The sequence below is a fragment of the Pelophylax lessonae genome (assembly GCF_965119305.1).
Source record: "Pelophylax lessonae genome assembly, chromosome: 2".
NCBI lineage: Eukaryota > Metazoa > Chordata > Amphibia > Anura > Ranidae > Pelophylax > Pelophylax lessonae.
In genome coordinates, this window is record NC_138769.1 from 325,766,238 (window position 1) to 325,790,250 (window position 24,013).

Here is a 24,013-nt window from a genome sequence, read left to right on the forward strand (position 1 = left end):
GGTTTGGATCTATAGTTGACACATAACCCTACCCAACATACTAACATAGAAACTCAGAATAGAAATACATACATAGCAAAATGGATTCTCTGTCCTTGAAAGACATACTGAAGTAACCTTCAAAAACTAGCATCATTACATTATGACATTTCTATATATTTCAAAGACTTTTATAATTTAAACCCTAAATCCCTAACAATCCCCCCTTAATGCACCATCATCAACAAAAAAGTGCATTTATCGTAAAAGTTTTTGTTACTGTAAATTATCATCTAAATAAGAAATGTCTATGATCATTTTTTTTTATTTTACAATACAAATTGTAACAAATAATACAATAAACAATAATAGTAACCAAAAAATTGGGTGTGTCAGATAATGTATATAAGCACTTCTCAAAGCTGGATATTTTCCTGTGAAAAAGTTAAATATTTCATTCCACCAAGAAGCATTTAAATCATTATATTGCTTATATTGCTTACTTGCCGACCGCCCGCCGCATATATACTTCGGCAGGCTGGCTCGGCTGCGCGAATCACCGTACCTGTACGGCGATCCACAGGAGCCACTAGGCAACAGGGATGCCGATCCATGGGACCAGCGGCACCAGTTGCCGCTGGACACCTGTGATCACTCCCCACTGAGAGAGAACGCAGGTCAGCTGTTGTAAACACAGCAGACCGTTGTTCTCTCTGAAATTATCACAGAGCGCCTGTGATCCTTCCATATAGGAACACAGGTCTCTGTGATCATTTCACAAGTCCCTCCCCCCACAGTTTTCCCTAGGCTCACAATTAACCCTTTGATTACCCCTAGGTTAACCCTTTCCCTTCCAGTGTCATTATTACAGTAACAGTGCATATCTTTAGCACTGATTACTGTAGTAATGTCACTGGTCCCCCAAAAGTGTCAAAAATGTCAGTTAGGGGTCCAATCTGTCCGCTGCAATGTTGCAGTTCCGCTAAACTAAAAGGAATGACATAAATCTTTCCCCTAGTTTGTAGACATGATAATTTTTGCGCAAACCAATCAAAATACGCCTATTGGGACTTATTTTAACAAAAATATATAGCAGAATACAAATTGGCCTAAAAGCATGAAAAGAAAATTAATTTTAAATTATTATTTTTTTGGGTAATGTTATATAGAAAAATGTGAAAAATATTATTTTTTTTTTTCAGAATTGTTGCTCTTTTTTTTGTTTATAGCACAAAAAAATAAAAATCACACAGGTGATCAAATACCACCAAAATAAAAAAAAAAGGACATTAACTTTATTTAGGTACAGTGAAATGCAGTGCCGAATCGCAAAAAATAGCCTTGTCATTAAGGGGGCAAATCCTTTCAGTCCAGAACTGGTTAATTTTAGTTCATTTTAAATCCAAATGATGTAATATCATCAAAGATTTTCTTCCTTCAAGCTCATAAATTTGTTTAGCTTCTTGTAAGACTCTTACATCCTTAACCACATCATATGACTGTTTTCCTATTTCAATGTGAGGAAGAGGTAAATTATATCTTTGATATGGTAAATTACATTGTTCTGTAATATAAATTGGTTGATAAGTAAAATTTCCTCCATCTCAAGAAATTTCAATAACTGATTGATTTGTACAATATAGGCCTTTATACATTATCTTTGACACCGAACAATTATAAGTATGATAAGTAATCCACTCATCTATAGAAACATGAAAACCTAACTCTCCATTATTCAATAGCCATTTTAACCACTTAAGCCCCTGAGGATTTGGCTGCTCAAAGACCAGGCCCTATTTTGCGATTGGCACTGCCTGACTTTAACGGACAATTGCGAGGTCATGCGATGCTGTACCCAAATGAAATTGATGTCCTTTTTTATTTTTTGCGCTATAAAAAAAGAGCACGATGATTTTGAAAAAATAACAATATTTTTCACAATTTTTTATATGAAATTCTCAAAAAAATGTAAAAATCCAAAATTTTTAACATTTTAGGCCAATTTGTTTTCTGCTACATATTTTTGGTAATAAGCGTATTTTGATTGGTTTGCGCAAAAGTTATTGCGTTTACTAACTACGGGAAAGATTTAAGTCATTTTTATTGTTTTTTTTTAACTAGTAATGGCGGCGATCTGCGTTTTTTTTTTTTTTTTGCGGGACTGCGACATTGCGGCGGACAGATCGGACCCCTGATTGACATTTTTTACACTTTTGGGGGGACCAGTGACATTACTATAGTAATCAGTGCTAAAAATATGCACTGTTACTGTAAAAATGACACTGGCAGGGAAGGGGGTTAACTTTATTGGTGATCAAGGGATTAAGTATGTCCCTAGGGGCGTGATTATAACTGTCAGGGGCGTGATTATAACTGTCAGGGGTGTGGATAGTGAAGTAACCACAGAGACATGCGATCCTATATAGCAGGATCGCATAGCCTCTGTGCCTACTTCAGTCAGAATGACTGTGTTTACATCAGCCATCTGTCTTTCTCCCTCTCCTGCGGGAGATCGCGAGTGGCCGGCGGCCATCGGAGCCACCGGTCACACGCCCTGCCTCCCCAGGGAACGAGCGGGGGCGGGAGCGCGCCGCAGGTGGCATGTGCTCGCCCCCTACAGGCTCGTGGCCGAGCCTACGTCATTTTGCCTGTAAGCGGCAGAGTGCCGCAGTAAATAGTCGTGAGGCGGTCGCCAGGTAGTTAATGGTTTATATATTATATCTATGACCAACAAACAACTCTTTTCTATATTCTCCTTTTCCCAACTTTCCTTATTATTCAGTTCAACAGTAACTCCGTTTGGACATATTAAATCAGATCCTTCTCTTCCACACAAGCCTTTATATACTTTAACTATACCTTTTTCGGTCTGGATATAATTAGCATCTTCTTCACCAGAAGTATATATCCATAAATCATTATGTAAAGTTCCAATAGCTATTCTTTTTTAAAAGAGGATACATTTGTCCTTTAACTGGTATTAATGCTCCAAATGTACAATTTTGTATGTCCTTATTATAACAACCCATCCATCCAACTTTCCATCAAGTTGGGTGTGTTCTAGCAAAATTTGTAAATCCTGACCATCTACCTCCTAGTTCCCAAGGCCAATGTCCATTTATTAAAATTTGTAACACATATTTAGCATTCGTATATATTTCTTCCTGTAGCGGAATGGACACTGAGAGTGTGGTTTGTGTTGAAAGAGTGACCATAATATTACTGAACAGTGTCCCTGAGGAAATGTATAAATATATATTGCAGATTGCTAGAATATGGCAGAGGTGTTTCATAGACCCCTGCTAGTGGGGTGGGGTCTGTTATTGTGAATACCTGCAGTCCATTGTTCTATTGTTCCTGTCTGCCTTGTAAGCATATTATGGGATGTGTGTTTGTGTGGAATGATTCGAAGAGGGAGGGGTTTTGGCAGAGTGTAAATCTCTTGTGTTTTCAATAAACAAGGCATTCTAGTTTGACTCCCAGAACTGTGTGCCGTCCAGTTACTGGGAGGGGGGGATTTTGCCATGGATATTGTAGCACTTCCTCAGCTTCAAGGATTATACAGCGGAGATACCTAGGCTGGGTATTGGAGCTCCGTTACACTGGTGGCAAGCGGTGGGATGGTTCTTTTCCCCTAGAGTAGATGTTGCAACTGGTTCCGAGAATGGAATGAGCAGATGGAGATTCGCTACGGAAGCTTGAAGAGGTCAACCTTGAAAGATTTGTTGGAGAACCGTGGCCGACCAACAAATAACCGTACCAAAAAGCAACTACTGGCCGAGCTGATGGAAATGGACCGAAACGACGGTGGGACTGAAGCAGTAGCCCCGAACCTGGAGGATGAGTTGATGCAGACTGTGCGTATGTGGTTGGCGTTGTATGGACCCAATCCTCCTGCAGACATCATTTCCCAGGTGATGAACGCCGCTATCGCTGAGAACCGGGAGAAACGACAATACCAGTTGCGCATGGAGGAGATCCAGAGACCAGTGAGCCCAACTGTGGAGAATGCTCCAGCCCCAACATAACGGAAAAAGATACCCTTCGCAGCCTTTAAGAGCTTCCAGGATTTGGAGGGGGAAATAGATGGCTACTTAGCTGACTTTGAGAGACAATGTGCCTTACACAAAGTACCCACAGACGAATGGGTCACCATCCTGGCCGGGAAATTAACAGGTAGAGCTGCCGAAGCCTTTAGAGCTATACCTGATGAGGAGATTCACCTCTACCCAGCAGTCAAGGAGGCTTTGCTTGCCCGGTACTCAGTCACCCCCGAGGCGTATAGGAGACTGTTCCGGGAGTCCAAAAAGCACAGCGAGGATTCCTACACCGAGTGGGCCTGCCGTTTTTACAGAACAGCCTCCCTCTGGATTACTGGTTGTCAAGCCATATCAGGAGAAGATGTTTTACAGCTGTTTCTATTGGAACATTATTTCAAAACCCTGCTGCCGGAGATACAGGTATGGATTCGGGATCGGCGACCGCTCACCTTACCCGAAGCAGCTCGTCTGGCTGATGAGTATACTGACTCCAGAAAAATGGAGCAACCCTCTGTAAGACCCGCGCCAGGACCAGTGGCACCAACCCGAAGCCCAGGTACCTGCAGTCCCCCACCACCACGCTTCCAACAGCAACGGCAGGTACAGTGCCATCGGTGCAAACCGTTCGGGCACTATCAGAGAGACTGCACCCAGAACCGGAACCACGCTTCATGGTTTCGAAAAGGACCACCACTATCACAGAGGGGGCGAAACTTCTCCAAACACCAGACAACCGGATACCCATCTCACAGTGGGGTACAGTGCCACAGGTGCAAGCAGTTTGGGCACGAGACTGTACCCAGAGCAGGAATCAAGCTTCATGGATCCGACCAGGGTCACCCCCTTCAGCACGGACAACGGTCCCGTACTATCCCGCAGAGGTTTCCCCAGTCGTACCCAGGTTCAAACCCACGAGGAGCAATTGGGTACCCTTCATGAAGCTAACCCAGTGCAAGCCGCTACGGAGAACCGACAACACCATCTACAATCGGTCCAGTTAAATGGAAAGCCCGCGCAAGGTCTCCGAGACACGGGAGCCACTCTCACCTTGGTCAAGCGACACCTGGTCCCAGATGCCGCCCGAACCGGAGGCTCAGTAGTGGTACGGATGGCAGGGGGAGCAGTACACAGACTACCCACTGCGAGGGTCCACTTGAATTGGGGTGCCGGGTCAGGTCTGGTTGATGTGGGGTTGATACGGGAGCTCCCCACTGACCTCTTACTGGGGAACGACCTAGGCCATTTGCCCTCAGCGTTCCTGCCAGTCCAGATCCCAGGCCCACATCACAGAGACCTACTGGCCTTCTGAGGTCCAGACGCTTCAATGTTTGGAATGAGAGCAGTATTGAGCCTGGTTGGAGAAGATGGCAGAGAACAACCCGTGGGCAAAACAAGAAGGAAAGCCGCTCAGGTGCAAGTTTAGCACTCGGTGCAGGTCAGATCCGCCATCCAAGCATGTAGACATCCAAAAAGAGAAAGACCACACTCAGAGAAGTTGAATAAAAATCAATAGAACTCCTTTATTCTCCATGAAAACAGCAGACAGACAGTGCAATACACGGACAGACGTGTCGGGTTGACGCGTTTCACGATATAAATCGCTTAATCATAACCACACACCTGATGGTATGGCTAAACTGAGTGGCAGGGGACAATGCCCGGTTGTTCTGGAGATTGGCGCTACAATCGTATGACTTTACTATTCACTACCGCCCGGAAAACAGAACAGCAATGCCGACGGGTTATCGCGACAAACTGAACCCGGAAAAATGATCTGTGAGTACTCCCCGGACATCCCCAAGCTGATCCGTTATGGATCAGACTGTGTATGCCGGCTTGTGGTTAAGGGGGAGCAGTGTAGCGGAATGGACACTGAGAGTGTGGTTTGTGTTGAAAGAGTGACCATAATATTACTGAACAGTGTCCCTTAGGAAATATATAAAGATATATTGCAGATTGCTAGAATATGGCAGAGGTGTTTCATAGACCCCCTGCTAGTGGAGTGGGGTCTGTTATTGTGAATACCTGCAGTCCATTGTTCTATTGTTCCTGTCTGCCTTGTAAGCATATTATGGGATGTGTGTTTGTGTGGAATGATTCAAAGAGGGAGGGGTTTTGGCAGAGTGTAAATCTCCTGTGTTTTCAATAAACAAGGCATTCTAGTTTGACTCCCAGAACTGTGTGTCGTCCAGTTACTGGGGGGGGGGGGGATTTTGCCATGGATATTGTAGCACTTACTCAGCTTCAAGGATTATACAGCGGAGATACCTAGGCTGGGTATTGGAGCTCCGTTACACTTCCTGTAAATAAATACAAGCCAATGCCATGTTAGTATCATTATTTGTCTGTTCTGTTAAATCAATTAATTAATTTATATGATTCTAAATTAAATTTACAATATGACTATCAAACCTATAACTATTCACAACAGTGTTTCCTGGTATAGCACTTTGTACAAGAGCTGCTTTTGATAAGTCTGCTCCTACTGCAACTTGTGAAGACAAAAGGTAGAGAAATAGACATTCTTCATTCTGTCATCAACTCAAAAGGTGAAAAAAAAAACCTGTACTAGGAGATACTAAAGCTCTTAAGATAAAGGAGTCACCCAATCTTTACCTTTTTATTGAATCATCTTAACCAATTTGGACTTAATTATAGGATTCAAATGTTCTGCAATACCTGAGGACTGAGAATGATAAGGAACATGAAAACGTTGCTGAATGCCTAAAATTGCACACATGGCCTTCATTACCTGTCCTACAAAATGAGGGCCATTGTCTGATTCCATGGTAATATCCCAATGGGATATTACATAAATCGACAACAACTTAGCTGTTAAAGCAGTATTACTTGTTGCTGGAATTACCTCCATCGATTTAAAAAGAAAATATCAAGTACAACAAGAGCATACTTACCCATAATCTGTAGCAGTTGGAAAAGGACCAACATAATCAATCTGTATAGATTGCCAAGGTCCATCAGCCATAGGTACTCTTTGTAATTTTGGTCTTCCTTTTCCTTTTGGATTGTCCTGTAAACAAATAAGACAAGACTCAGAAGTTTGATGACAAAGGTCTCTAAGATGAGGATTCCAAAACTTTACTTTTATTAGCTCATACAAAGAGTAAGGTCCTGGATGTGCAAAAAGGAATGTGTAACGCTCCGGCGTTTGTTTAGTGAACTGGATTTGCAGCTGCAGAATTTCCACTCAGTAGTCGTGCAGAGATGTGTTGAATCACCATATCCAACTCTCCAGACTCATCATTGTGGCCCAGCCTGCCTCAGCATGCAAATATACAGGCACTCAGATAAGATGTTCCTGGAGTGATAGGTTGTATACGATAGTATAGAGGTGATGTGCTGAAAGGACAGGCGTGAGTAGTGATAGCAATGATAGGCACTCAATAGTAATGTTCAGGAGTGTTAGCAGATGGTGATAGATAGTATGCAGATAGGTTAGCAATCATGTACAATTAACAGGTGGTGGGGGACAGCAGATGAAGTGTACAGGAATCGCTAACTCAGTGCAAGGATATAGATGGTAGTAGACTCAAGAGCTAGCAATCTATGTAACAGTGCAGATGATAGAAATAGTAATGCATAGATAGCAACAGTCTTTAGTATACAAGAGTAGATAGTGTAAGTTGATAGGAAGGAATCCCCTGCGGGGTACTTATCACTAGTTGGTTTTAGAGAGATGAGGGGTCCGGTAATGAGGAGAAGGATCAGTAGCGAGATACAGGAAATAGCTGGAGGCTTCGGCAGCGTCAGACAAGGCTGTGTAACAAGCGGTTTGCACGAACACCTTGTGAGTGAAAACCGGCGATTGAAATAGCCGCTCAGAGCGGCGCCTAGTGATGACGTCACGAGATTTAAAGGGACAGGTAGCTATATGCGGAAGAATTGGACTGGAAGGGTACCGAAGGTACCAGAATCTTACAGAATGATTACATTTCAAAAGAGCTCTAGCCATCATTACTTGAATATAGGGAAGCAATTTTCCTTCAAAATTGTTACAATAAATGTTATCTCCACTATCAGTCTGCACTGATTCTAACTGTGACAAAATTTTAGAGTCCCCTTCTTTATCCTGTGATTGAACTAAATCTTACAAATGAGTGGCCTTATCAGAGTCTTGTTCTATAACTACTACACACACAATTTATTCTTCAATGTCAGGATATCTATCCATGCCTGTCAAAGCAGCTTCCTTCTTTTGAAGCTTTGTCAACATAGACATTTTTTATGACATGTTCATCAGTAGACAACTTTACATTGCAAAAGGACCACTGATTTGGTTTGGTCTTTCCTATATGTTCTATTTCTTAAAGAACCTGAGCATGTTGAAGCGATTTTATTTTGAGAATCAACCATGCCTCTCATGGACCATATAGAAAGATACAGTGTGAGTGAATGAACCACATATGCACTGTCACTTAAACATTTCAGTGCTCTGTCTTCTGACTGTAAAACACACATGGCAGCCTCAAGTTCAGCTCTTTGTGCAGACATATATTCAGGAAGCTTATATTGTAACAAATGTTGCTGATCGGAAATCCAAACATCAAATCCCGTTACATGCACTCCATTGCGCCCATATCTGGCGCCATCTATATAGGAACAAGGAATTCCCTCCTGGTAATGTCCACTAAAAGGTGAAGGAGTCACTTTTCATGTTCAATTACACAATCATGGCTCTGTCCTTCACACTGCATCATTTGAGCCAATAAATATTGATCTCCCAATTTAACTAACAAGTGTTTCTCTTCAAAATGTAACTGCCACTGAGTAAATATTTGTGAATTAACACCACTTGTTTTTCCTTGTAATAACACCTTTAGTGTAACATGAGGTGTTTGCAAAACAAGTGGTGCAAAACCCACAATATGTCTGACCTGTAGCATTGTCCAATAACCGACAATAAAATGCGATAGGATGTGATTAAGTATCCAAGCCTGCATATGTTTTTTTTTGCCATTTTTGTAACAGTACAGATGAAAATGTCTCATTACCAACATACACTTGAATGTAAAATGGTTGAGAGGGATCTACACTGATCAGAAACACTGAATTTATAAGGCCTTTCTTTAGGTTTTCAAATGATTGCAAGGCTTCTCCTGTTATTAAAAATGACTGCCCTGTGTTTTCAGTAAGCCTTAATAATTCATAAAGAGATCTTGCTCTTTCTGCAAAGCTCTCTATGAATGCTCGAGAAAAGTTGACAAGGCCCAAAAGCTTTTGTAGAGCAGTTACAGTAGTAGGCAATGGTACCTCTTGAATAGATTTTATTCTCTCTTCCATAGGTTTTCTTCCATTGCCAGATATTGTAACCCCCAAGAACTCACTTGGGATTGCATTATTTGAACTTTGTTCAAATCAATTTTTAATCCCGCCTCCTCTAATGCTCTACAAACATTAAAGAGCATGTCTTGATGTTCCTTGTTTCTGAAGTCTGGATAAGAATGTCATCAACATATTGGAGCACCTTATCACCATATTGTAATGGATCCAAAACTTGAGCTAGAGCTTCGTGAAAATAGACAGGTGAACTATGAAACCCTTGACATAATCGTGTAAACATATATGATTTGTTCTCAAATATGAAACCAAATCTCAGAGCAGATTCAGGAGTTATTGGTACACTAAAGAATGTGTTTGAAATATCAAGGCAAGTGAACACTGAATAGTCACCTCACAACTGAGTCATGATCTCAGGAGCACTAGCAACCAAATGAGCAGCTTGAGGCTTATACTTATTAACTATTCGCAGATCTAAAACCAAACGCCACGTCCCTTATTTTTTTTCTTACTGCCCACACATGGGCGGAACAAGGAGAATTACCTTCCACAATTACTCCTTGCTCTAATAATTCACTGATTGCCTCTCTAATATGAGGTATTGCCTCTTGTGGTAACTTATGGTAACTTATATTGTCTCTGGTATGGAGGCAAATCATCACTAACAATGTGGACAGTATGAATGTTCCTTTTTCCCCAATCAGTGTTTTTCCTCTATCCAAAGCTTTGGAAACATCAGTTGCAACAGACTCTTTAACTCACTGACATTGACAGTTGACACAGCAAAGATATCATCCCTGGGCTCTGAAAAAGGAATCACTTCACAAACACTTCTTTGTGAATCTCTCCACAAAGTAAGGTTAATTAAGTCAACAATTCAACCAAGGGAACTTGGCGCATCCATGGCTAAAAGTGTTTCACCTAGCCCGCTTGTGACAGGTAATACAAAAAGGAACACAATATTTATTTGTCTGGGACTTGTTCTCTGTTTTTAAATGTCAGTTTTACTGGACAACTTTGATATGCAGCTACACCTTCTCCAGTAAACCAGTTAACCTAATTTTCTTATCAGAAATAGGTTTCAATTTGTGGCTGCAAAGAGACTGCAGACCCTGAATCAATTAGAATATTTTAAATTTTTGGAAAAAAAACATAATAATTTCCCATTCCATACCCTCCACTCTTGCTTCAACAAAAGGTCTTCCATCCTTACCGAAAAATAAAGAAGTAAGGAAAGTTAGAGGAGTCAGGGGGTCACACCTTCATTTTTGTACGTTTTGATTTTAAGTCTCTGGAAGGGTTAATAAAGAAAAAATCTGTTGTGCTTTGTCCTACAACACAGAGGGGAGCTGTCAAAGGGGGCCTAGCTAAGGTCTGTAACTGAATCTGTTCTTCTCTGTAGGGGTTAATAGTACATTCATTAAATGTCACATACTCCTCAGAGGGCGCAGAAGGTGATTTATTACTTTCAGTCAAAGCTGACACCCTTTGAAGCCCATTATCCTGTCGGTAGCTTTCTTTTTTATCGTTTTTAACAGATTTTGATTATACATCTGCCAAAAAGCGAGTACATTGCTTTTTAAAATGACATTCCTGGTTACAGTAAAAGCAAAAGAGCAGTTTCCTCCTCTCAGAACTGGCAAAATGGGGCCTGCCCATATACCATATTGCAAAAATTTTTAACAGTTGGCTATTAGAAATGTCAGGCTGAGCAAAACTTTTTTTTTTTTTTTTTTTTAATATTTGCTGAGTAGCTTCAAGTAAATTAGGACAATCTGCTGCCTTTAATTTAATAGCCAAGTCTAAATTTGGAATCTTTTGTAAAAATTGTTCAATCATAAATTTATGATCTTCAACGACCAGATCTGTAGGGTTTTTATTAAACCCTAAACACCAGGCCCTTTTCCATTTATCAGATTCTATCAGTAGATTATTGTCTTTAGAAATCTTAAGAGTCTAGTAATTTTATATTATCTAAGCTTGTTGCTACCCGTACAGCTGCTTTTAACCTGTCTGTGTTCTTTAATCCAACACATCAAATCCCTCAGCATTATGAATTTGTACATGCGAAGGAAGATATGAGAGGAAATACTGTTCTATTTCAGCCTCATCTTGAATTTGCAGTTTAGACATAACATTTTCAAAGGTACATATTTTGTGAAAAATACCCTTTTTTCATTATATGATGGGATGCTTTTAAGTAATTTTAATCTATTGGAACCCCACTAGAATGTTCTACTGTTTTAGATTTAGGAGTAAAAAACAATTGGCTATGCTCAGAATATTTTTTATCATTTAAACTCAAATTGTAAACTTTGTAAGTTTCCCTTAATTTCTGTTTCATTATTCCTTCAATCTTTTAAAGCTAGTTGTAAAGCTTTTTGTAATGTTTTAAAATCGTCTGTTTGTAAAGCTTCAGATTCACTAGTTTTTTCCATCCATTCATGTAATTTGCATACAGTTCTTTCCACAATATCAATCAATGGATTCTCCTGAAAGCTTTGCTCTGCCTCCTGTATTTTTTTTAGAATGACCACGTGTAACACATATTTCCTTTTGGTTTTCAGGGCTTAAATATTCATGAAAAGATAACAACAATTTACATGCTGTAAAGCTGTATCAGGTCCTGATAATACAGGATTCTGTTTATACCTTTGAGCTGGAGATATTAACCATTCCATTTTATCTGCTAATTTGAACAAACACACTCACCCCTGTTAAGAATGACAGTCCTGTGCGCACTTAAAGAAAGACAAGAGATGAGTAGCGTCTTTTTGCTTTTGCCTTTTTGTTATTTCTTTTGTCCTTGGACCTCCGTCTTCAATATTTAGGATCTGACTTCCAAACTTGCCTCATCCAAAGGGAATGTCTGCCTGGTTTCCTGTAATGGTGGGCTTTAAAAAATAACATGAAGCCTTAGCCCTATCCTCGGGCTTCTGACCCAATATCCTGTGAGATTGTCTCACATGTCCTGGCTACCAGCTTCCTCTAGCAGGGACTATACCCTTGGCAGAAATCTTCATGTATGTAGCGTCACGCTTTCCTAACCGGAAGCTTTCCCAGATGAAAAAATACTTGAAGAAAACTGTCCAGATGACAATGTTAATCAACCTCTTTCAAGCTGTGTCTTGTTTTTTTTTTTTTTTTCTTCTCCTTGCTGAACCGCAATCTGTTACTAGGTGAGAAAAAGACAAAAAAACTCTCCCCCTGTAGCAGGATCCTTAACTTGAGTCAAGGATAAATATACTTCATCCAGGTCCACATTCTTCACCAAAATGTTTTGAAAAAAGACTTCTCAGCTGTCACGATACTTCAAGAAAATTGTCTATTCTCAAAGTAAAGCAAAACATACGATACAGAACAAAATAGAAATGTTTTTCATGCATCAAAAGGATAGAGAGAGGTGTTACATGTCTTGAAAGTGTAAGATGTTCTTTTCTCTTCTCTGCTTAATCTGTAGATATGGTTGTCTTTTATACTGTATGTAAAGACAATGTCAGCAAAAAGTGTGTCCCAAGAAGGTAGTTATTCTAAATATAAAAGTAACACCCACTCTTGCATATATGGTTTCAATCTATAGTTGACACATAACCCTACCCAACATATTAACATAGAAACTCAGAATAGAAATACATACATAGCAAAATGGATTCACTGTCCTTGAAAGACATACTGAAGTAACCTTTAAAAATTAGCATCATTACATTATGACATTTATATATATTTCAGAGACTTTTAGCATTTAAACTCTAAATCTCTAACATCATCCACCTTAACAAACACCACCAAATAAGTTGATGAAATTTTAACCTTAAAAGACTTTACTGATTTGTACTTTGGCTCAGTTCAAAGGTATCATTTAGAGTTGCCTGGTAATACGGTTATTCCCATTTTGGCAATAACTCAAATTTATGCTTCTTTGTCAGAATTAATGAATTCTTAATTAGTAGAATATAGTAAATAAGAACATTCATTTTCCAGAACAGACCCACTTACCCTGGCGCTTCTGGAAAGAATGTCCAAAACTTAACATTTGAGCTTTACTGATCTTTTACAAGCCACCAAGCTTACCATGGGCCTAATGTCCATTCACATGCATAGAGCACTCCGTTCCTGGGAGCATTCAGCATTTAGCTCCTGCGCTCAAAATAGATTCTATAGATTTAACATCTATATGCAGTATATGACCTGTTTATGGTATTTTTGTGCTTCAACAGAAATCAGTTAACAATACTTCGGTATTTTATTTTTCTGACCACGTTTTTCATAGACGACCATGTAATCCCTTATGCCTTCTATTCTCTCTTCACCTTTGTGGAATTACACACATATATATATATATATATATATATATATATATATATATATATATATATATATATATATATAATTTCTGAAAACAATCAGTTTACTTATTAGCTTCTTGCACCAGGGGGCTAAAATTTTACCTTCTTGGGTATATTACATCCCATCCATTGCCCTCTTAAGGAACTTAAGAAAACATTCTTTCCACATTTGGTAATGGTTATGCTAATCTTACCTGAGATAAAAATGTGTTTATTGAAAATAGGGAATCTTTATTCTGTGGTCATGTTCTTCTTACAAGAAAACATCTTTTACAACATGTCCTGTACCTTCCTAATGATCATTTATTAACATGGTCTTTCCATTGGTAGGGTCATGTAATTTTTCCTTATTCTCCTAGCATATTCCTATGCTGCATTGGATTCTGTTAATTACAGTACATCTAAATATGCTGTTATGATAAACCATATTATTAAAATATATTTTTTACTTGCTCAGAATGGGATTCTTTTGCTTATGACATTCCTAGCCTAATTGGACTGTGAATATGGATCTTTCTCACCCTTCTGAAAAAATGTGTTCACTTTTTGGTGTTTAAATTTTAAATATACCCTTGTCTACTGTGGGTTTTATTTATAAACCCACGTTTCCTTTTAAGATTGGTAATTGTATTCTTCTGTTTATTTCTAATCTGAAAAGCTCATCTGTCCATGCCTATTTTTTTTAGAGAGATTTCCTCCTGTCTGGAATTACCTCTCCTAATATAACCTGCCATGTCCTAATGTTAATAGTTGTTATATATGTTACTGTATATCTATGTTTTTGACTGGTATCTAGTAATTTTTTTGTTTCTTGGAAGCATTTTGTTTTTCGTTAATTATTTTTCCCTGAATTCAAGGAGTTACTATACTAGGCTTAGGCCTTCACACTTTTGACCAACTCTTCTGTGGTATACTCTTGTTTTTCTTTTAGTTGTGAATGCTTGGTTGTCCTTCACTTTGTTTTTTTTCTAGTGGCTTCTTGTCCTCAGTTGAACTGCTGGTGCATATATATATATATATATATATATATATATATATATATATATATATATATATATATATATTTAAATATATATTTAAAATATATATTTTTTTATTAACTTTTAATTTATTTTTATTTATTATTTATTTAACTTTATTCCTATCACAAGGGGTAACAGGCCCCCTATGTGATAGCCCTGGCCAGTGATGTTTCCTCTTTGTGGAGACATCTGGGGTCTTTTGGACCCCAATGTCTCCCCTGCCTTCCATAGCAGCAAGCCAATCATAGATCATGATTGATTAGCCACTTTCCTGGCTACAGCAGCTGGGTAATGATAGCCTGGAAAACAGAATTGCTGAGAGCTGAGCGCTTCATATACAGCAGAGGAAATCAGAGTGAAGTGGTTAAAAAAATGAGACATACGAATATTCAAACAAAGAGATACACTTACAAAGATAATATTTCACCTGCTCCTGGGTTTGGATTAAAAAAAATATAGACCACACTCCCACATCAATGGGACTTCCAGACATGATGGCGAATCTCTATCTATATGATGCAAGACCATCAAAAAATACCAATATAGCACTGTCTAATATAATGGTTTTTATTCTGCAAACCTACACTCTCTTTTGGATGTATAATGACAATCGTTTTTAATTCACAAGCCACAAATGTGTATATTACAGTTTTAATTTCAAAAGATGTATATAGATTACCTTTAAAATGTGTAGCACCCTACTGGGTTAGGGTGACTAAATTCTTAAATTAAATCTGGGGACATTTTTTATTGGCAAATGGTAAACTATTTTATATGCATATTTTCCTCAAATGATATATGCAATTTATGTTGTATGTGTTCATGGAATGATTGTATGATGCAGGGCACAGGCGCGCGCTACATAAAGAATCCAGGACTCAGCAGTGCGCTACATAAAGAATGCAGGACTCAGCAGTGCGCTACATAAAGAATGCTGGGCTCAGCAGTGTGCTACATAAAGAATGGAGGGCTCACCAGTGCCCAGCAATGCAGCCTCACCAGTGCTTAGCAATACAGCCTGACCAGTGCCCATCCAATGCAGCCTGACCAGTGCCCATTCAAGGCAGCCTGACCAAAGCCCATCCAATGCAGCCTGACAAGTGCCCAGCAATGCAGCCTGACCAGTTCCCATCCAGTGCAGCCTAACCAGTGCCCATCCAGTGCAGCCTTAGCAGTGCCCAGCAATTCAGTCTGACCAGTGCCCAGCAATTCAGTGTGACCAGTGCCCAGCAATGCAGCCTTACCAGTGTCCATCTATGCAGCCTGACAAGTGCCCATTTAACGCAGCCTGACCAGTGCCCATCCAATGCAGCCTGACCAGTGCCCATCCAATGCAGCCTGATCAGTGCCCATGCAATGCAGCCTCACCAGTGCCCATCTATGCAGCCTTACCATTATCAAGCAATGCAGTTTGACCAGTGCCCAGCATTGCAGCCTAACCAGTGCCCATCCAATGCAGCCTAACCAGTGCCCATCCAATGCAGCCTGACCAGTGCCCATCCAATGCAGCCTGACCAGTGCCCAGCTATGCAGCTGTACCAGTGCCCATCTATGCAGCTGTACCAGTGCCCAGCAATGCAGCCTGACCAGTACCCAGCAATGCAGCCTGGCCAGTGCCCAGCAATGCAGCCTAACCAGTGCCCAGCAATGCAGCCTGACCAGTGCCCATCCAATGCAGCCTGACCAGTGCCCAGCAATGCAGCGTGACCAGTGCCCATCCAATGCAGCGTGACCAGTGCCCATTCAGTGCAGCCTGACTAGTGTCCATCCAATGCAGCCCAACCAGCACCCAGAAATATAGCCTGACCATTGCCCATCTATGCAACCTGACTAGTGCCCATTCAATGCAGCCTGACCAGTGCCAAGCAATGCAGCCTGACCAATGCCCAGGAATGCAGCCTGACTGGTGTGCATCCAATGCAGCCTGATCAGTGCCCAGCAATGCAGCCTTACCAGTGCAGTGGATCAGAGAGAAGAGATCATCACACAAGCTGGCGTTGCCCGCTTTGTCAGCTTTAATTTCAATCACCGGGCGCCCGCCATCACAAGTCCCACCCCCTGGATAGGCTCATACCATGATAGACAGCACACGTTCCGGCATTGGATAAGTGGGCTGTCTATCAAAGAGGCCAAACCAGGAGGCGGGACTTTGTGTGATGACAGGCGCCAGCGATTACATTTAAAGCTGACACAGCAGGCGAGGCTAGCCTGATACTCTCTTAGTGTATGCCACCTGGGGTGAACTGCCCGCCCTCTACCTCAGCACATACCCAGGATCAGCCCTGCACCTAGCGCCACCCCTGCAATCCGGGGACAAAACCAGGAACAGACTGACTCTGGGGACAGTGTCTGGTCACCCTTATACTAAGTAGGTTCCTAAGATGATAGGTAGATTTAGTTCTTTTTTGCCTCTGTGTAACCCATGGAGCAGCTGTTGATTTCTTTAGGCTTTTCTGGATAATCGCAGGCTGCAGGTCTGATTGCTTCCCACTGCATTCTAGAGCCTTCCAAAACATAGAGGGCTGGGGGAGTTAAATGGGCAACTTGACTATTTGTTGTGCTGCAGCCAATCCCTCGAGAGGTGTGCCCAGTAGGTGGCTGGGGAGGGGGAGACATAAATAGTCTGGAGCAGCCATGGTTCTTCTCCTTCTGAAGAAGTTCCCAGCCTCAGGGGCTGCTGCCCCTTTTGAAGGAGTTCTGCTTGAATCTGCTGATTTTAATCGAAGTCTTAGCTATAGCTGAACTGGGAGGCCTATTCCTGATTATCTTTGCTGCTAATTAAGCTGTTTCACCTATCTGGTCTGGAGAGCTTACTGAAGAGTACCTGATGGAAGCTGGATGGTGTGTAGCTGTCCTGTGCCATTGTGAGTATTAAGCTCTTCCTCAATAAAGAATGTTTGGTGGAAGTTAGGAACTGAGCAGTTGCCCTGGGACATAGAGAGGTCTGAAGGAAACTAGGGGAAGTTCAGCTGTCCTGGAGAGACATTGTGAGTATAGACCTGAGCTCAAGACCATAGTGTCTGTGTCCTGTTCTACTTATGGGGTGTCAGTGGTACCTTACTTTTTGAGACAGCTCTTACAGGATCTTACTTGCTTTTTGTTTCTGGCTTAAAGACTGTTCAAAGAAGTTTCACCTAGTAAAATGTGTCCTCCTATTACAAGTCAGCAATTTTGGAATACCCTATACCCCCCAACCTCTAGACTGCTTATTGGAGCCAGAAGTGAATGGACTGTTGCTTGGGTAATTGCTGGTCTCTGCACTGTTTGGGGAAGTACCAGTTTATACTAGCCGTTCCTACAGAGGTAGCGCTCTAAATGCAATAGAAGTATAGGAACCCTGCCTTAAACAGGAGTGTTCCTATTCCAAATTCCTATTCCCATTAGTGTTGCAGCTAGGCCATAGTCAGCCTGAGCTTTGAATTGTTAGTATTTCTGCTTTGTTTAAGATGTTCTTTGCTTCTTTCTGTTGCTGGGGAGTGTCCGCAGTAGATAGAACAAGAACAAACAATATTATAGAGTAATAAATATTTATCTCTCTCTGGCAAATCTAGGAGGTGCCCAGTGGGGCATGCTAGGAATAGATCTAATATTTGGAGTGACATTGTTGGCAGGAGCAGAGGTATTGTTTGAGGCCTCCCGACATTCTGTCTAAGAATGGTCTGTGCTAAATCGGGGCCTGAGCCTTGGCATAGGGAATTTATGCTATCTTGCTGGAGGGAGCAAGAAGAGTGTAGCAACAAAAAGGTTACATATGGCTATGTGGAGCATCTTGGGAAGATACTTCACAGTTGAATCGTGTCCTAGAGAGCTGAATACAAGTTGTTGCTAGTGGACATTACAGGAAGTTCTGGTTGCTCATCCGGTTGCTCATCCTTGAAGGTATTTTGTGATCTGGTTGTGTGTAACTGTCTACCCATAAACACTGTCAGTCTTGGCTTTATAGCCTGTATTGGCTATTGCTAGTAGAGAACTATTTAGCCACATTTTCATGTTTTTGGGTATCCTGTGGCCTAACCCTCTCTTCTGAGTTCATTCTGGCTTAATAAACTCACAGGACACATGGATGTAATGTTTGTTAAAGATCCTGTGTGTTCTTATTCCTCCTCTGTTTGATGGTCTTTTTTTTTTTCACTTGACTTGTTAGGCTGATAGGATGGTAGCCAGTTACGTACCAATTATATATGTGACAGAGTTGATGCTGGTGACAATCAGTCTTAGAGAGCCACCTTCCTTGTGTATCTTAGTAAGTCCATACAGGTATGGTGTAGCTTCCATGAGGGTGGGATATGATATCAATGTATCAATGTACAAATACTGTACTGGTGATGACCATAGCATAAGGAACAAACTTTTCAAAGAAAGAGAATACAATAAGACTCGTGGGCACTCACTAAAACTAGATGAAAAACGGTTTAACCTTAAAATACGTGATGGGTTCTGTAGTATGGTAAGCAACGGGTTAAGTTGCTGTCTGCAAAATGTTACAATTATGTATATGTCTGGGAGCTGGGTGTGGCTGAAGGTTAGTTGCATGCGGATGTTCAGTGAATAAAGAAGCAACCTGTACAGCCTGGTCTGTGTTAATACACTACATTTTGGCGACGAGGATGGCTAGCTTTCTGGATTTACCGGCTATCGGACCGTTTGATGTGTCTGGAGACCACACTAGTCTCTCACAGCACTGGGACAAGTGAAAGAAGGGATTTCAGCTCTATGTTATAGCCACAGGAGTGACTGCACCTGCTCAGAAGAGAGCCATGCTGCTGCATCTAGCTGGACCTCAAGTTCAGGACATTTTTGAAACCCTGGGAGCAACAGGGGAAGATTCAGACTATGAGACAGCCATGAATAGACTGAGTGAGTACTTTGAGCCAAAGAAAAATATTCCCTGTGAAAGATATAAGTTTAGACAGGCTGTGCAAGAACCGGGAGAAACCACAGACAGTTATGTGACTAGGCTGAAATATCTGGCAAAGTCTTGTGATTTTGGGACTGTAACTGAGGAGATAATCAGAGATCAGGTCATAGAGAAATGCACATCTGTGCACCTCAGGAGGAGATTATTGAGAGAACCTAGTCTCACGCTTACTAGTCTGCAGGAGATTGCAAGAGCCATTGAACTGTCTGAGCTCCAGGCGCTGCATATTGAAACCAAGGACACTGCATCTGTCAATACAGTCTCCAAATCTAACTATAATAATAGGAATATCTGGAGTAGGAAAGAGAGTTTTCCAAAGAGGACTTTACATGTAACCTGCAGTAAATGTGGCAGAGAGGGACACACAAGTCAGGACTGCACTGTGGTACAGAATAAAATGTGCTATGCTTGTGGAAAGACAGGTCATTTTGCAGCTGTGTGTAGAAGTACACTCAGAGATAACAAAACCAAAGGACCATCAGCACAAGTAAATGTTATAGCTGAGGATAAAGAGAGTGCTCCTGACTGTGAATTTATATTCTCCCTGTGTTCTCTGCAAGCTGGGACATTAACCATTAAGATTGGAAATACAGATGTGTCAGTGTTGATCGACTCTGGAGCTACATGCAATGTTATGGACTTAGCTTCTTGGCACAGTCTTAATGGCAGAGAAAATCACCTTAAATTGTGTAACACCACTAAACAGATTTATACTTATGGCTCCAGTACACCACTACAACTTAAAGCGGTTGTATCCCGCTTTTTAACACTTTTACCTACAGGTAAGCCTATAATAAGGCTTACCTGTAGGTACAAATAATATCTCCTAAACCGGCACGGTTTAGGAGATATTTACAGTGCATGCAGCCGCTCGCGCGAGCGGCGCATGCGCTCTGAAGGTCCGGGGGGACCTTCAATTAACTTGCCGGGAGCTTGCCGGAAAAATCACTCCCGCGCGCATGCACGGGAGTGACGTCATCGCGGCTCCGGCCAATCAGCGTGCTGGAGCCGTCTCTTCCGGCCAATCAGCACGCCGGAGCCGCCGAACCCGGAAGAGACGACGAGGGATCATGGCAGCGCCCGCATCGATGTCCGGGGGTCCGTGTCGGGGCTTCGTTTTAAGGTAAGTTAAACATAATGGGCTAGTATGCGATGCATACTAGCTCATTATGCCTTTGTCTTGCAGGTTTTTTTTTTTTTATTTTTTTTTTATAGGGTTTACAACCGCTTTAAAGGCAAATTTTATACCTCTGTTCAAACACATGAGACTGGTCCTCCATTGCAGACCGAATTCTATGTTGTAGATGGCACAGGGTCGCCTCTGCTTGGTCGTCAAACCGCAATGGCACTAGGGGTGTTAAAGATTGGCCGTGATGTAGGCAGCGCAAGAGTGAATATGGTGTCTCCTGCTATTTCTGCATTGACAGAGGAATTTAAAGTTTTGAAAATTAAAGGATTTTCAGTTGGAGCTCCACATTGATCCACATGTAAAGCCTATTGCACAGCCAGTACGCAGACTTCCTTATAGCCTGAGATCACCTGTTGAGCACAAACTGGCAGAGCTGCTAGACCTTGACATTATTGAACCTGTAGAAGGACCCACTCCGTGGGTATCGCCGTTAGTTGTTGTACCAAAGGGCACAGATATTCGGATTTGTGTGGACATGAGATGTGCTAACCAAGCTGTGCAGAGAGAGAGACATCCAATTCCCACTATTGAAGATGTTCTACATGCAATGAATGGGGCAAGTGTCTTCAGTACTGGATTTGAAATGGGGTTATCATCAGATTGAATTGACCCCAGCATCTAGAGTCATCACTACATTTGCAAGCCATAAAGGTCTTTTTAGATACAAGAGGTTGATGTTTGGCGTATCGTCAGCACCGGAGGCCTATCAACATGTGATTCAGCAGGTGCTACATGGTTGTGAAGGCACGCATAACATTTCTGATGATATAATTGTGTGGGGAACAAACACACAGGAGCACGATGAACGTTTCCGTGCAGTGCTAAATCGTTTGAAGGGGAAAGGGTTAACATTAAATGTGAAGAAGTGCACATTTCAAATGAATAAAATGACTTTTATGGGCCATGTGCTGTCTGACAGGGGCATTGGTCCGGAGGACTGTAAAATTAAAGCTGTGTCTGATGCCAGAAATCCTGAAAACCCTGCAGAAGTACGCAGTTTTCTTGGGCTAGTGAATTACTGTGTCAAGTTTATTCTAGATATGGCGACTGTCAGTGAACCTTTGAGATTGTTGACTCGCAAAGCAGTCCCTTGAAAGTGGGGCCTTTCGGAACAAGGTGCATTTGATGAACTTAAGAGACGGCTGACTTGCGCCACAACTTTGGCTTATTTCAATCCTACTGCACACACCCAAGTTATTGTCGATGCTAGCCCTGTGGGGTTAGGCGCCATCTTGGTTCAGAGACAATGCACAGGCGATTACAGGCCTATTCAGTATGCAAGCAGATCCCTTACTGATGTAGAGAGACGTTATTCTCAGACCGAGAAAGAAGCTTTGGCTGTTGTTTGGGGATGTGAAAGGTTTCACACCTATCTCTACGGCCTTGATTTTGAAATCATCACAGACCACAAGCCTCTGGAAGTGATATATTCGCCACGCTCAAAACCATCCGCCAGGATTGAAAGATGGGTTCTCAGATTGTTACCGTATCGATTTACAGTGCGGTACAGACCTGGACCGACTAATGCGGCAGATGCACTTTCCAGATTGCCTCAGTCTTCAGCACCTGTTCATAACCTAGCAGAAGAGTACATTCGTTTTGTGGCTACTAACGCCATGCCTCAGGCATTGACACCGCGGGAGGTTGAAGAATTGTCATCTGTGGATCCGGAAATTGAAGAGAGCTGAGTATTGCAGGACAACTAGTTTTACGTGGCAATCGTATTGTGATGCCTAAAGACTTACGGAAACGTACATTACATTTAGCCCATGAGGGCCATCAAGGCATTGTACGCACCAAACAATAATTACGTGAGAAAGTCTGGTGGCCAGGAATTGAAAAGGATGTGGAACGTTTGGTTTCTTCATGTCGAGCATGTCAGTTGGTGGGCAGCAAACCTAAACCAGAACCGGTAACTCACACTGTTCTACCTGAAGGACCATGGGAAGATTTAGCCATTGATCTGTGTGACATTCCATCTGGACACCATCTTTTAGTTGTTGTGGACTATTATTCAAGGTGGCAAGAGGTGGTAGTTCTCACTAAAGCTACATCAGCAACTGTAATTGAGGGGTTGGAGAGCATATTTGCGTCTCATGGGTTGCCTAAACGGATTGTGAGTGATAATGGTGCCCACTTTACTTCTCAGGAATTTCAGGATTATCTGAAATCAAATGCTATTGAACATCATCGTACAACTCCATACTGGCCACAGGCTAACGGGGAAGTGGAACGCCAGAATCGAACCTTGCTGAAAGCTTTGCGGATTGCTCATTTAGAGAGAAGAGACTGGAAAAAGGAACTGTGGCGTTTTCTTTTGGCTTATCGCACAACTCCGCATACTGTCACTGGAGTTAGTCCTGCGGAACTTCTTTGTGGTCGCAAATTCAGGACAAAATTGCCAGACATTGGGGGTCCTCCTACGAGTCAGAAACCTTTTCGGCATATTGATGAGGAAAGGAAGATCCGGGCTGAACAGTATGCAAACCACCGCCGCCAGTGTCAACCTAGTGGCCTTCAACAGGGTGATGAGGTGTTGCTTCAAAATGATCGGTTTAACAAACTGGCTCCGTCCTTTGAACCTGAGCCTTATGTTGTAAAGGAGAAAAGAGGTACTCAAGTGGTTTTAGAGGATTTAGATGGACACACAAAAGTGCGTAATTCCTCATTTGTGAAGAAATTTATTGAGTCAGAAGGTCAAGTATCGGAAGACGGCGAACAGGCAAAGAGTAGTGATGATACTGCCAGTGATCCAGACTTCAATCCACAACCATCCACATCGGAATGGCCAAGAGAAAAACGAGCAACTAATCCACCGGCCTACCTTAAGGACTATGTGTATAGTCAGGAGTTTATAGTTTAAATTTTTAGTTGTTCATCCATGCATTTTGTTAATCTTATTAATACGTTGTGCATGTTATGTTTTATTCAAAGAGAGGAGGGAATGTAGTATGGTAAGCAACGGGTTAAGTTGCTGTCTGCAAAATGTTACAATTATGTAATTATTATTATTAGTTATTATTATCCGCTCTTTATCCAGAGACGGAGCTGTCAGATCCTCGCTGTCCTCTATGGGGGAATCAAATGAGAACAGACCGCCTGTCCGTTCTCATCTGATCCCATCCAATCTGTTCCTCCAGACGGATGTAAAATAGGGTTTCCATCCGTCCGGATTTCACAGACAGGATCGGAATCGGATAGCAGCCAGTGTCAGCGGACAT